Here is a 13,646-nt window from a genome sequence, read left to right on the forward strand (position 1 = left end):
ATGTGGGTAACTTTGATATGAAACCAAAAATGTTAAACCAAAGCAAAAAGATAATTAAATTGTATTCTTTTCACATTATTGTGTAAGATGATTTTTAAAAAATATTTATTCCCTTCTTAACTTTATCTGTAAGGTGGGGACTTGATTTCTTTATCTGTAAGGTGAGAACAAGGCTAATTTCTTGCTTTCAAAAATTGACTTCAATTTTCACCAGTGTCCAATATTAATTTACTTTTTCATTTGTCTCAAACTCAAAAGCTACACATTTTTCAACAGTGAATGGATTTCAGTTCTTTCAGATACCAATAGAGAATATTCAAATTATAGATTAACATAAATATAAATCAGAGAGTATTTTTATTTCTCGTTACAAGGGGATGATCCTTCAAGTTCATGGATTTGGAATCAGGTTAAGGATCAAACTGGATATACCATCAGTCCTAGAGGATTTCACTACCTCTGCTATATTTAGCGACATACGTGATGAAACTTGTAACACTAGGGACATGTCCTCTGTTATGGATGGCCTTCAGAAAGTTCAGAATTGGAGACTAGTTTGCGCCTCAAAGGGAGACGAGGTTTATTTCTAAGCAGTGAATGTGCCAGAATTTCTCTGGTGGAATGTGTTTGCATATGAGTGTGAAAGCTTAGGTATACATTCTTGTCTACCAGAAATAACAGGATACAAGTTAAGAAGGGTTTGGTTGAATTTCCTGCCAAATTCATGGTACATGCTGTAAAATAGGATTAAAAACTAGCTTTTGAATGTGTGTGCTTAAAAGTGGTGTGTTAGAAGCAATGCTTCTTCAGCACACAGTTAATATTTTTTTTTCTCAGTCTCTCTTTTGAATTTGAAAATCTGAATGACCAATAGCAATTTCTTCAAAAAAGCAATAGATTCTCTAAATATAAAAAGCTTAGTGTCTCCAAAGAAGATATACAGACTGCCAACAAACACATGAAAGAATGCTCAACATCATTAATCATTAGAGAAATGCAAATCAAAACTACAATGAGATATCACCTCACACCAGTCAGAATGGCCATCATCAAAAAATCTAGGAGCAATAAATGCTGGAGAGGGTGTGGAGAAAAGGAAACACTCTTGCACTGCTGGTGGGAATGCAAATTGGTACAGCCACTATGGAGAACAGTATGGAGGTTCCTTAAAAAACTACAAATAGAACTGCCATATGACCCAGCAATCCCTCTACTGGGTATATACCCTGAGAAAACCATAATTCAAAAAGTCATGTACCAAAATGTTCATTGCAGCTTTATTTACAATAGCCAGGAGATGGAAACAACCTAAGTGTCCATCGACAGATGAATGGATAAAGAAGATGTGGCACAAATATACAATGGAATATTACTCAGCCATAAAAAGAAATGAAATTGATCTATTTGTAATGAGGTGGATGGACCTAGAGTCTGTCATACAGAGTGAAGTTAAGTCAGAAAGAGAAAGACAAATACCATATTCTAACACATATATATGGAATTTAAGAAAAAAATGTCATGAAGAACCTAGGGGTAAGACAGGAATAAAGAGAGAGACCTACTAGAGAATGGACTTGAGGATATGGGGAGGGGGAAGGGTAAGCTGTGACAAAGCGAGAGAGTGGCACGGACATATATACACTACCAAACGTAAAATAGATAGCTAGTGGGAAGCAGCCGCATAGCACAGGGAGATCAGCTCGGTGCTTAGTGACCACCTAGAGGGGTGGGATTGGGAGGGTGGGAGGAGGGAGACGTAAGAGGAAAGAGATATGGGAACATATGTATATGTATAACTGATTCACTTTGTTATAAAGCAGAAACACACCACTGTAAAGCAATTATACTCCAATAAAGATGTAAAAAAGTAAAATAAAATAAGATTAACACGAGATCTCATTCGTTAACCAACTAAACTTTCTGTTCTCCCTTACCTTTGCTCTCTGATTAAAAAAAAAAGCTTAGTGGTTCAAGGAGGCCCATAAGAATGTCTTCTTTCCTTAGTAAATACTCTTTAAAAAGTAGAAATTTAAGATAATTTGATTGTTTTTGATGCCTCTGACTTTCAAGTGAAAATAAATTAGAATGTTTAAGATTGGAGTATTTGTTTTTTATTCTCATAAACCGTAGTATGTATTCCTTATCAGTTCTCAGGTTGGTAATGTGAATCTGCATGTAAGTCCTTCACATTTTACCTGGACTCCCTTAAAATCTTCCTGAATGGGGTGGGTCCTCAATCTTTGTCTTGGAACACGGAGACCTGTAGTGATGGTATGCTAGAATTGGCATGCTGAAGTTCCTTTCGCTTTGAGTAATGGCAGTGAAAGGAATTTCTCTGGTCCCATCTCCCTGAGGACTGCAAGCTAGAAATGAAAATTGAGCATCCTGTCCTGTCTGCCCTACAGTTTGGGGGACTCATCTCCTCCAAGGTGACCACAGATCTCTATTAAAGATCATTGAGACGTTTTAAAAAGAAAAGGCCAGTCATCTGCTCTATTACTTTTCACAGGCAATCTGGGTAGGGAAGCGTAGATATTTCACTCAACTATTTATTTCTCCTTAGCAAATCAGCAATATTAGCATACCAAAGGAAAAACAAGAGACTGACTTTTCCTGAAGAGATAACGCAAAGATTGTTGTTTTTAGTAGTAGCGTGTTGGGTAATATTATAGTTGTTGGGGGTGAAGGGCGAAGGCTCTTGTGGGGAGAAATCAGATAGGGTAAGTGGATGAGATATTGGGAAGAACTGGGTGTGCTTTGGCTAAGCGGACGCCAGCCAACCAGAGGAGACCAGTCCCAGTGGCCATTCCAGGCACAGCTGGGTGGCTGTTAGAGTCAGGTGGGTGTGGGGAGTGCTGCATAATTGGTGCCAAGAGTGAGGTCCCTAAAAGAATGGGGCAATGAGAGTCACCTTATTTGCTTGACAATTAAGGACTAGATAGCCCTTTTTAGGTAATGTTTTAGCTAGTTTATGATTAAACAAGATCGAAAGCAATGGTGATTCCACCTATTGTGCAATCCAAAGGGATCCATAAGAACGATAAACATTTTATAATATTTGTGCTAAAGACAAGGATACCTCAGTCTAAATTAGAATGCATGTTCGTTTTGTTTTAATGTCAAGAAGAAAGCAATGTTAGATGTGATGAAATTATGTTGGAGGTCTTCTTTTTCATAATGAGTCATAAGAATCGGTTTAGTGAAAAAAAATTAACTGATAACTTGACAAAAGGGAAGAAAATGACTTGTTTTTATTCAGAAAGCACCCATAAGAAAAAGCTTTTGAGGAAAATTTGATTTATTCTGAGCTAATCTGAGGCTGTGTGTTTTATCACTTATTTCATATACCTGATGAGTGTAAGTATAACACTGGAGAATTTCAGCCTTATTTTTAGAACGGTGGAAGTTCACACTACCACGTAATTATCTCCCAGATTCATTTAACCACCCACACTCCTTCCCTTCCCTCCACCAAATCATAAGCATGTCTATGGTTTGGTTGGGAGGGAACCACAACCTGACCTCTAGAGTTAATCTCATTTTCCTTGGTGTAGCCTTTTGCCTCAGGACCCTGTCCAATGCGTTCCTAATCAACAGTGATTGGTTCATAGAGAGACATGGACATAAGTTTGTCCAGTAAGAATTTTGTCACCAGTGGGTACATATTGATGGATATTTGTGGTAAGAAATATCCTCTGCCCAACTCTGAGGTGAAAAAGGAAGAGTTTAGCCCTGTGGAGCTACCATTCTGCTACAAAAGCAAGCCTGAGGCTAAAACAAACAGGGAGACAAGCCTAGGAAATCATGGAGAAATGGAGGAACAACCTTAATGGCATTGAAAACTTTCCAATCCATTCCTGTTTCAAGCCTGCTCTGGGTTTAGACGTTTTAGATACATGAGCCAATAAATTCTTTAATTGTTTGAGCCAGTTTGAGTTGGTCTTCTATTATGAGCACACACACAAAACCAGTTTTCCTACTCTTGCATTTTGATCCCTGAAGTTCTCCTCATTAAATCAATAATCCCTTATTCATAAAGTATTTATTGAATGTCTACTATGTACAAGGTAGTCTGCTAGATATAAAAAGGATGGGCAAGACATGCTTGAGAATTTGTAGGAGCATAAACTTGGGAGATAAAAAACACATTTAAAAATAAATAAGAGACAAAGCAGAAAATAAAATATATGAAGTATAAGAAAGGTAAAGAAAAGTGCTAAAGAAGAAGATGAAAACAATAGCTTCAAGAAACTATTTTTCCAGAGCCAGAAAGTGAAAAAATGTGCAATCTCAACTAGACATGAATGGAACAGGTGATATATTAAGTTATATTTATTCCAAAGCATTACACATTTATGTACGTATTGTACAACAATGTTTCAGAGAAAAATGGTCATCTAAGTATATAGAAATCATCTATGACTGATGGGATTTCGAGAGATAAGTTTGAGTTATATTCAGATTATTAATGGGATGCTAAACTGACCTCTAGATTTCCCAGTTCTTTACTGCAGTATATTTTTTCAGCCATACTTACTCTAATTTTACAGTTTTTTATGCCTGTAGAAGGCAAATCCCTCCAGAAGGAGCATGCAGTTTGAATACAGTCCAGATTAGATTTAGCATTTAGCATTAGAGCAGTAGACTTGTTTTTCTTTTTATTAGGCATGTTTACAGCAACACGTTATGATTATTAAAATCATGAATATCATTTTTTTTTTTTTGCGGTACGCGGGCCTCTCACTGTCGTGGCCTCTCCCGTTGCGGAGCACAGGCTCCGGACGCACAGGCTCAGCGGCCATGGCTCACGGGCCCAGCCGCTCCGCGGCATGTGGGATCCTCCCGGACCGGGGCACGAACCCGCGTCCCCTGCATCGGCAGGCGGACTCTCAACCACTGCGCCACCAGGGAAGCCCATGAATATCATTTTTGTTTATAGAAACCAAGATGACATTCTACAATGTCATCCTACAATGACATTCATGCTTCAGAAAACTACAATATACTAAGCCCCATAGAGATTGAATTGAACACCTGCTGCGTGCTAAACAATATTCTAAATGCTTTAATGTATTACTTGTGGAACACTAATGTTACAAGATAAGAGCTATTACCCCATTTCATAGTTGAGGAAATAAAGGCCCAGAGTGGTTGAGCAGTAAGTCACCAGAGATACACTCTGAACTAGACTTTAAACTACATCTCTTTGGCTCTCGCGTGGTGCTCTGTTCACTACATGGTTTTGCTTCCCATGGTCTTCCTAAAGTTGGAATATAGTTGTTTATAATAGCAGTCAACCTCGCAATTTTTGTATGTTAGGAGAGAAACAGTGGAGATATTCGTGATCCTCATGGTCTGAAAACTCCCATTTATCACATTAAGCTTTACCCTGGAAACATCTAGGTGTAGGGGAGGCAGATGTAGAGCTTGGAAAAGAGTAAGTAATGAGAGTCAGGGCACCTGGGTTTCAGGCTAGACTCTGCCACTTTCTAGCTATGTGGCTTTAGGAGAGTCAAATCACTTCAGTTTCCTATTTATAAACAGTAAGAATTACAACTCACCTAACAAGATGTGTAGGAGAATTAAATAAAACAATGCATGTGAAAGTACATTGCTAACTGTAAAGTGTTATCTATGTCAGGCTCTTTGATACCCAGCCTCTTGCTTTCTGGTGTAAATCATGGTCCTGACCATTCCCTGACCCAACATACTGGCCCTCCAGGGAGCTGGCATCTGACAACTGCCCTGTCTCCATCCCTGCCTGAGCAACAGTAAGACTTAGGGAGCAGTGAAAAGACATTGCCACAGCTTCTATTTTCATGACTTATTAATTATGCCATTTAAAAAGCATTTTTACATCTGAATATGCCTGGAGGCTCTTGAGCCAGTTATACAGGGAGGGGAAGGAAGAGCAGGTGTTTAGGATGCTTGCTGCCTGTGATGAACATTTCTACCCCCCATCCCGCCCCGCCCCATCCTCTGTGGTTTCTACCCATCGGAAGTACTCCAAGGGGGAGGAAGTAGTGCCATCCCAACTTTGCATGAAAGCATCAGCTCAGACCGAATGCTTTCTGATCCCTAGGCTGAGCCTGTGCCAGAAGAAGGGGAGTGGGACAATTGAGGTAGCCCCTAATGGGACTAGAATTCAGGTTCTCGAAACTGCTTCACCTATGTTCTTGTCATCGCACCATATGAATATTTATAAAATTCTTTTTTTTTTTTTTTTTTTTTTGCGGTACGTGGGCCTCTCACTGTTGTGGCCCCTCCCGCTGCGGAGCACAGGCTCCAGACGCGCAGGCCCAGCGGCCATGGCTCACGGGCCCAGCCGCTCCGCGGCATGTGGGATCCTCCCGGACCGGGGCACGAACCCGTGTCCCCTGCATCGGTAGGCGGGCTCTCAACCACTGCGCCACCAGGGAAGCCCCTATAAAATTCTTACTATATTCCATTTCCTAACAAAAAAGCAGCGTATATATGATCACGTTTTGTCCTTAGGGGATGATTACTTGAAAATACAAATCGCATGCTCCTGTGTGGCTTTTACTGCAATGTCCACTTGGATTGGTAGTCAAGTTGCACAGAATTGCAAAGGTAGGGAGGAGGCACATTCATGTTATTTCAAACTATTACAATAGAAACAACTTTAACTACTTCAGAGAAGAAATAAAGCAGATAAAAATTGTCCTTCTTTTCCCCTTTTGCTCATACAGATAGCTGATGTGACACTAAAATCCCCCAGAAAACTCCCAAAATTGATGTTTTGAGCTTCTCACGTCTGCTTTTTTTCTCAACTGTTATGAAGTATTATTTCCCTGGAGTTGGATGGAAGGGGGAAAGAATAGCAAAGAAACTAAATAATTCACAAACTGGGCAACTGAAAATGGCTGCAAGTCAATAGAAACCAGTCTCGTTCTGAGATAAAGATGAAAAAGGCATTAAGTTTTTGCTGTGGAGCGTAAACTAGCAAGAAATAGGTTTCTGAACTTTTTCTCCTGTCATCCTATGAAGTGTGAAAGAATTTTCCTTTAAAACATAGATTGTGACTTAATTCCAGCAAGTCTTTCTTCTTGTTTTCTCTCCTTCATTGAATATATGTGCACTGAAATACATACGAAAACACACAAGATGGTAAGGCTGAAAATTAGAAAGAATAAACAATGAATTGTCAGCCTCTGGAAGGAACGTCCACTAACCAGAGTACTCACAAAGCCCAGGGTGAGAATCCACGGGTGTTTAGGACTCACTTTGACCTTCTGGTGAAGTAACAAGGCCCTCTACTTGCTCAGTACAAAACAAAGAATCTTCTAATGACTTTCCAGTCAACTGAGAAAAATGTCTAAACCCTGCACTCTTTGTTCAGTGAGTAATTATTGAATACCTTCTGTATGCTAGGCCTTGTTCTAGGTGCATTGGAATCTATTAGACCACATGTTGTCTGGTACTGCTCTTCCCTAAACACGCTAAGCTTGTTCTTGCCTCGGGGACTTCCTGTTTTCTGCTTTTCCTGACAGTTAAGCAGTGTGCCCAAATCTTGGAATAGCTTGAACTTCCATGGAATTGTGATCTTGACTCAAATTACACCTTCTCAGAGAGGCCTTAATCAGCAAGTTTATCTGAAATACATCACTGCCATCATCCCTTCCCCGTCCCTTCCTAGCAACCTGCTCACCCTAATGATTTTGCTTCATGGCACTTGTTACTATTCAAATTTAATGCACACATGCTCACACAAGCGTATATATTATACATGTATGTATATTTAACATATATTTGTAAGTGTAAATGTTAATATGTAAATATATATAGATTATATATAATGTATATAAAATAAATTTATTTATGTATTATATGTATATACATACATATTTATATACTAAGCTCTATAAACAGAAACTTGAAAACCTCAACGAAATGAATGATTTTGCAAGGATACTATAAATTATATAATTAAGGTAAGCAGTAGAAATCTATAGTAGTTCAATAACACATATGATATTGAAAAAGCCTTAAAAACTGCTTCAAGACCAGGCTATTTGGCGGCTTTGTCCTCTCCAAGTTTCTAGAAAAGGTAATTCTCATGCTTTATGTGCCATTTCAGAGAATAAAAAGCTACCCAATTTACTTCAGAGATCTAATGCTTGTCTGGTAACAGAACCTCAAAAAATATTATGCACAGAAGAAAACCTGGGAGCAATGTCACTTATAGATGCCAAAACCCTAAATAAATTACCAACAATCTGAATATAAGAGTACATTGTGCTGTAAGATTTTTTAACTCATGGGTAAAAGGCAAATCAATCTGTACAAGAAGCAGAGGACCCTGTGAGAGAGAAGTAAAAATAGCAGAAGAACCTATTGTTCTAAATTATCCACAGGCTCCTTTCAATAGAGTTTCTACCTCTAAATCACTATACTGATGAATTTTCTCAAGTTGTTAATGAATTAATAATCCTCATGTTATATAAGCTCTTCTAAACATAGAAAATGGATAATAACAATAGAACCGTTTTGTTATTAATGAAAAATCTCCTAACATATTTCCTGGTTTAGATCAATTTACTGGTGAATTCTCTCAAATGTTTAATAAACAGATAATTCCTAGCTAATTATCTCTGCCAATTACTTACCCTCAAATTTCTTTATAAGATTTGTAATTAGAAATTTATAAAATTTCTAATTCCCTTCGAATTCCTTTCTAAACATATAAAAAAGAAAGGTTAACTAATTTGTGCCATAAAGTTACATATCTCTGCTACATAAATCAAGTATAGCACACCCACAAAATCATAGATCGATCTCACTCAAAGATGTGCAAAAATCCCCAAATACAATACAGAAAAAAATTATTACACAAAGACATATATTTCCATTGTTTATATATCTTTGTTGTTAGAGTATGTGATGATCTCTTAAAACTTCACACCCTTAGACATAATGAAGAATGATGGTCCTTCATGTGTAACACCTGGTGAGGATGGAGCTCTGGATGACCACCTCTGTGGGCAGAATCTCTAAATAAGAATAGGGTGGTGCAGCTGGCAACGGAAGAAAAATGACTCTGTTAAAGGCTATTTCACCTTGTGAAAATCTCATAAATTTTAAGGATAATAGGTCGTTAACCACCTGGCTTGGGATATTCTAGGTACATAGCAGGAGAAAGAAATTGGAAAAAAGAAAAAGTCAGGGCAAGAACAAGCTGGTGATGCTGACAGATCTTTACCAAAGAGATGTTGCCTCATCTCTCCTTAGGTTTCAGCAGTTTCTGTTACAATAAATCCCGATATTAGACGATTTTGTGACACCCCATCTACAGAGCAATAAGCATTTCCCGTTAAATTTAAAAACTATATATATAGTTTAAATGATTTCTGAGCACCTTACTACATTTGCAAGGAAATAAACATGCACTAAAAATGGAATTTTTAAGCAATTAGAACTGACATGTAGCATGTATTGGTTGTGATTATGTTACTAAATATTTAACTATGTTTGTAGGATGTTATATTTATATATATATATAATATAAACATAGATTAGTGCAAAATAATTAAGTATGTCTTTTCACTTGATTTGCATTGCATATTTGTATTAAATCAAATGTTTTTTTAAAAGTATTCAAGTAATTGTCACGCTGTATGTCCAATATTGTGTACCATATATTATGCACTAAAACATCTTTTTAAAAATCATTGTGTTGTTTTGAAACAAAGATTTGATACTTAATTCATTTGTTTGAAGATATTTATTGAGGGCCAGGTGCTATGCCCAAAGTGTTGGGATAGCAGCATAAAAGCCAAAGTCCTGCCCTCACAAAGTGTACATTTTATCGAGGGAGGGGGGTGTAGAGAAAGACAATAAGCAAATACATCAGTAACTACGTTTATGGTGGAATTAGAGAGGTTGCAGTGCCAATGGAAGGACCAAGTTGGAGACACTGAGCGTGGACAACACTTTGAAGAGGATAAGATGGATTTATTGGGAGCTGGGATAGCAAGTGGGAACAAGTGAGGGCTGTGTTGTCTTCTTTATTTTAAGGGTATAGCTAGAGAGCATGTTTGTTGATAATTCAGTAGATATGGAGAGGTTGCTGTCTGATAAAGAGAGAGGGGGTGATGAAATTCTTGGGGTGCGAGAAGGAATGGGCTCCAGAGCCCATGGGGAACAGGGTCTTTTCTGAGATAGAATATGGATAAGAATGGGTCATTTGCTGATGGAAAGACTTGGGAGTTCTCTGCTAACAAATCTTATAAAGAAATTTGAGGGTAATTAATTGGCAGTGATGGTACTTTGGGGTGGGAGGCTTGAGGAAGAGAGGAAAATGCATGAAACTGGAGTAATTTCTGACTCAAAAAGCACTCAATCTAGAAACATATAACAGCATGTTCAAGCAGTGCTGAGTGCTCATTTGAGGTCATAAATATGACCTCAAACAGGGTTACGGTTAGGGTTAGTGAGTGAGTGTGAGTGTGTGTGTGTGTGTGTGTGTGTGTGTGTGTGTGTGTGTGTGATCCGGGGGAATTTGTTATATTTATATTTTCATTACAGTATTGCATGCATATGGTTCAAAAACTCAAGTTGCACTAAAAGTCTTAAGCTTCTAAGACAAATACTTTCAATCTCCTTAACTGTTTCTTCTAGTGTGAACCTCTATTTTTATTAATGATACACATATGTGGTGGTTTTGATTTATCTATTTTATTGTTATAGCTAAAAATTTCATTGTGTTATAAAACCAGCAGCTCCTTGCTCACTGCCTCTTAGAGCCCTCCCTCCACCACTCCATATAATTAAATCCATATTCAGAGTTTATAATATTATTACTACATAAATATTGCTGTTAACTGCTGAGCCAATAGTGTACGAAAATTAACCATCCGTTTACTTTTTTTGATTTTTTGCTTTTTTCCTGGAGCTAATTATCCAATTTATTTTAATTTGCTAAGTTTTCTAGGCTTTCTGGCTGATTCTTAAACTCTCCAACAACTTCTTAATACAATTTTCCACTAGATTAGAATATCAGACTATTAAGACACTATTTCTTTTGGAGACTTCCGAAGTCCCCTTTGGGTTGATTCTTTGGGCCAACCTGGACTGCTTATTCTCTAGACCTGCTTTCCAGGGACTTTTCTGGGACTTCTCTTGAATATCACCCCGGTGTCCTGGATCCCATTTCCTCCTCTTCCTCGGTTTCCTCCTTCATTTTGTTAGGGCACAGACTAGGTGGGATGTTCATTTTTTTTTTTTTTTTTTCGGTACTCGGGCCTCTCACTGTTGTGGCCTCTCCCATTGCGGAGAACAGGCTCCGGACGCGCAGGCTCAGTGGCCATGGCTCACGGGCCCAGCCGCTCTGGGGCATGTGGGATCTTCCCGGACCGGGGCTCAAACCCGTGTCCCCTGCATCGGCAGGCGGACTCCCAACGACTGCGCCACCAGCAAAGCCTGGGATGTTCATTTTTTGAGATCTTTTGTTTGAAATACAACACTCATATTCAATTTTTAGTTTGGAACTCAGTTTTGAAAATCATGTTATCTAATAAATAAGCCAGAAGATGTATTGTCTTCCCTCCATTCTCTTCTAGTTTCCAGTGTTTCTCGGATTATCCCTCATTCTTTGTATGTGAACTGTTACATTCATGGAGAGTGTTGTCATTCCCAGGTTTTCTGAACTTCCCCCATGGACAGTCTTTGTAGGGTTCTTTTTTCACTCACTGTACCTGACACTTCATCAGTCTGGGGAAGTTTTTGCACTATTTCTTTCACAATTCTCTTCCTACTTTATTTTCTCTGTTCTTTCTTTCTGAAACTCTTACTTTTTAGATACTAACCTTCTGAATTGATCCTTAAATTTTCTTATTTTTATCACATATGTTCTTTGTCTTTATATTCTACTTTTTAGGAGAATTCTCTGCCTTTATCTGCCAACATTTTTATTAATGTTTTAAAATTCTGAGAGATACTTTAGATTTCTTTAGGCTCTTTTTTCTCTATTTTTTATAGACACCGAGTATAATATACTTCCTAACTCTCTGAGCACATTAAACAGAATTAAACATTTTTCTTTAGATTCCCCACACTGTTTCTGTTTCATATGAATTCCATTTTTCTACTTGAATCTTTTGATTTATTAGTTTTATCTGTCTTTTATATTAGCATCTTTCCTCTACATTTGGTTCTTCTTAGCTTTCTAGGTGTTAAGAGTAAAGCCCTGAAAAGATGATCACTGGGTCTCTGGCATGGGCTGAACTGGTTGACTAATGGGCTACATTTTAAGGCAATAAGCCTCCTTTTCTTGGCACTGCCCTATTATAGAATTTGTACGTCTTTATTCTGGTGTCATTTAGCCTCTCAACTGAGAGAGACTTCAGTCTTTCACTGTGTGGTGGTGGTGGAAGTTTGGCATGGGGAAGATATAAAGTTAACTGCCGGAGTTTTGGGGGCAGTGAAGGAAAAGGAAAAGAAAAACAAGGTTTTCATCACTAAAAATGCAAACTGGCAATTCTTGAAGCAGCAGCTCATGGCTGTTCTCTGCTGAACCTACTCTTCTTGCATCCACAGTGACACAATTTCTCCAGAGAATACATCTCCTGAATGGGTGGGTACAGCTGGGGCTTGGATATCTAACAACTCCTTACGGGCTTTCAACAAGTTATTTTCCAACGTAATGCTCCATTCTGCCATTGAGGTACTCAGTGCTCCAACTGTCGGGCCCTGTTGGGTGTCTATGGGGTGAATGCACTTATGCCTCATTGGAAGCCCCTTCTGCAGGTACTTAGGCTTCAGCTTGTTCCACTCAGATAAGTCATCCTTCACCTATGTTTCCCTTTTAAAATGATCTTTTGTTGCCTATTCATCACTGCCTCATCCTTGTGGATTTATACGGCTTTTATTCTTTGTTGTTGTTATTTTGGTGAGTCTGGAAAAGAGATGGGGGTAGGGTTTCCCTGGTGGCGCAGTGGTTGAGAGTCCGCCTGCCGATGCAGGGGACACGGGTTCGTGCCCCGGTCCAGGAAGATCCCACGTGCCGCGGAGCAGCTGGGCCCATGAGCCGTGGCCGCGGAGCCTGTGCGTCCGGAGCCCGTGCTCCACAACGGGAGAGGCCACAACAGTGAGAGGCCTGCGTACCGCAAAAAAAAAAAAAAAAAAAGAGATGGGGGTAAACATATATGCACAACCTACTAGCTTTGATAATTTTCTTCCTCTACATTTAGCTGCCCTGGTGTATTCACAGAAAGGACAGGTAGTTAGGTACATTTAGAAGCGGAGTTTTTCCCAATAAATAATTCAGAGAGAAATGGTGAAAAGGAGTTGACAATATTACCAAGAGAATACTTTTAATAATGGACCATAGAATTTAACTTTGGTAAGAATGCAAGTAAAGACACGAGGAAGATGAGGAAGAATGTAAAAACTAGTTTGGAGTCAATGGTTTGGGAATCTAAATAAGAACAAAGAATACTGTAGTGAATATATTAGGTAGATTATGTAGTCTGGAAGTATTAGTCAGAAACAGTGTTATTTGAAAGCTAAATAATGAAGCTGTCGGTGGTGACAGTGTCCAGGATGTGCCCATAAGAAGGAAGAGATCTGCAAGTGTAGAAGGAAAGCGAATTGGGGAGAAGTCAGAGAATTGAAAGGACCGAGAGTAT

At 38.7% G+C, this 13,646-nt stretch overlaps 1 protein-coding gene across 1 annotated transcript in view; it reads right to left on the reverse strand.

The window, feature by feature from the left end:
• MALRD1 (MAM and LDL receptor class A domain containing 1) overlaps positions 1–13,646 on the reverse strand; it is a 592,374-nt gene that overhangs the window by 30,145 nt on the left and 548,583 nt on the right.

This window comes from Phocoena sinus, chromosome 2 (assembly GCF_008692025.1).
Source record: "Phocoena sinus isolate mPhoSin1 chromosome 2, mPhoSin1.pri, whole genome shotgun sequence".
NCBI lineage: Eukaryota > Metazoa > Chordata > Mammalia > Artiodactyla > Phocoenidae > Phocoena > Phocoena sinus.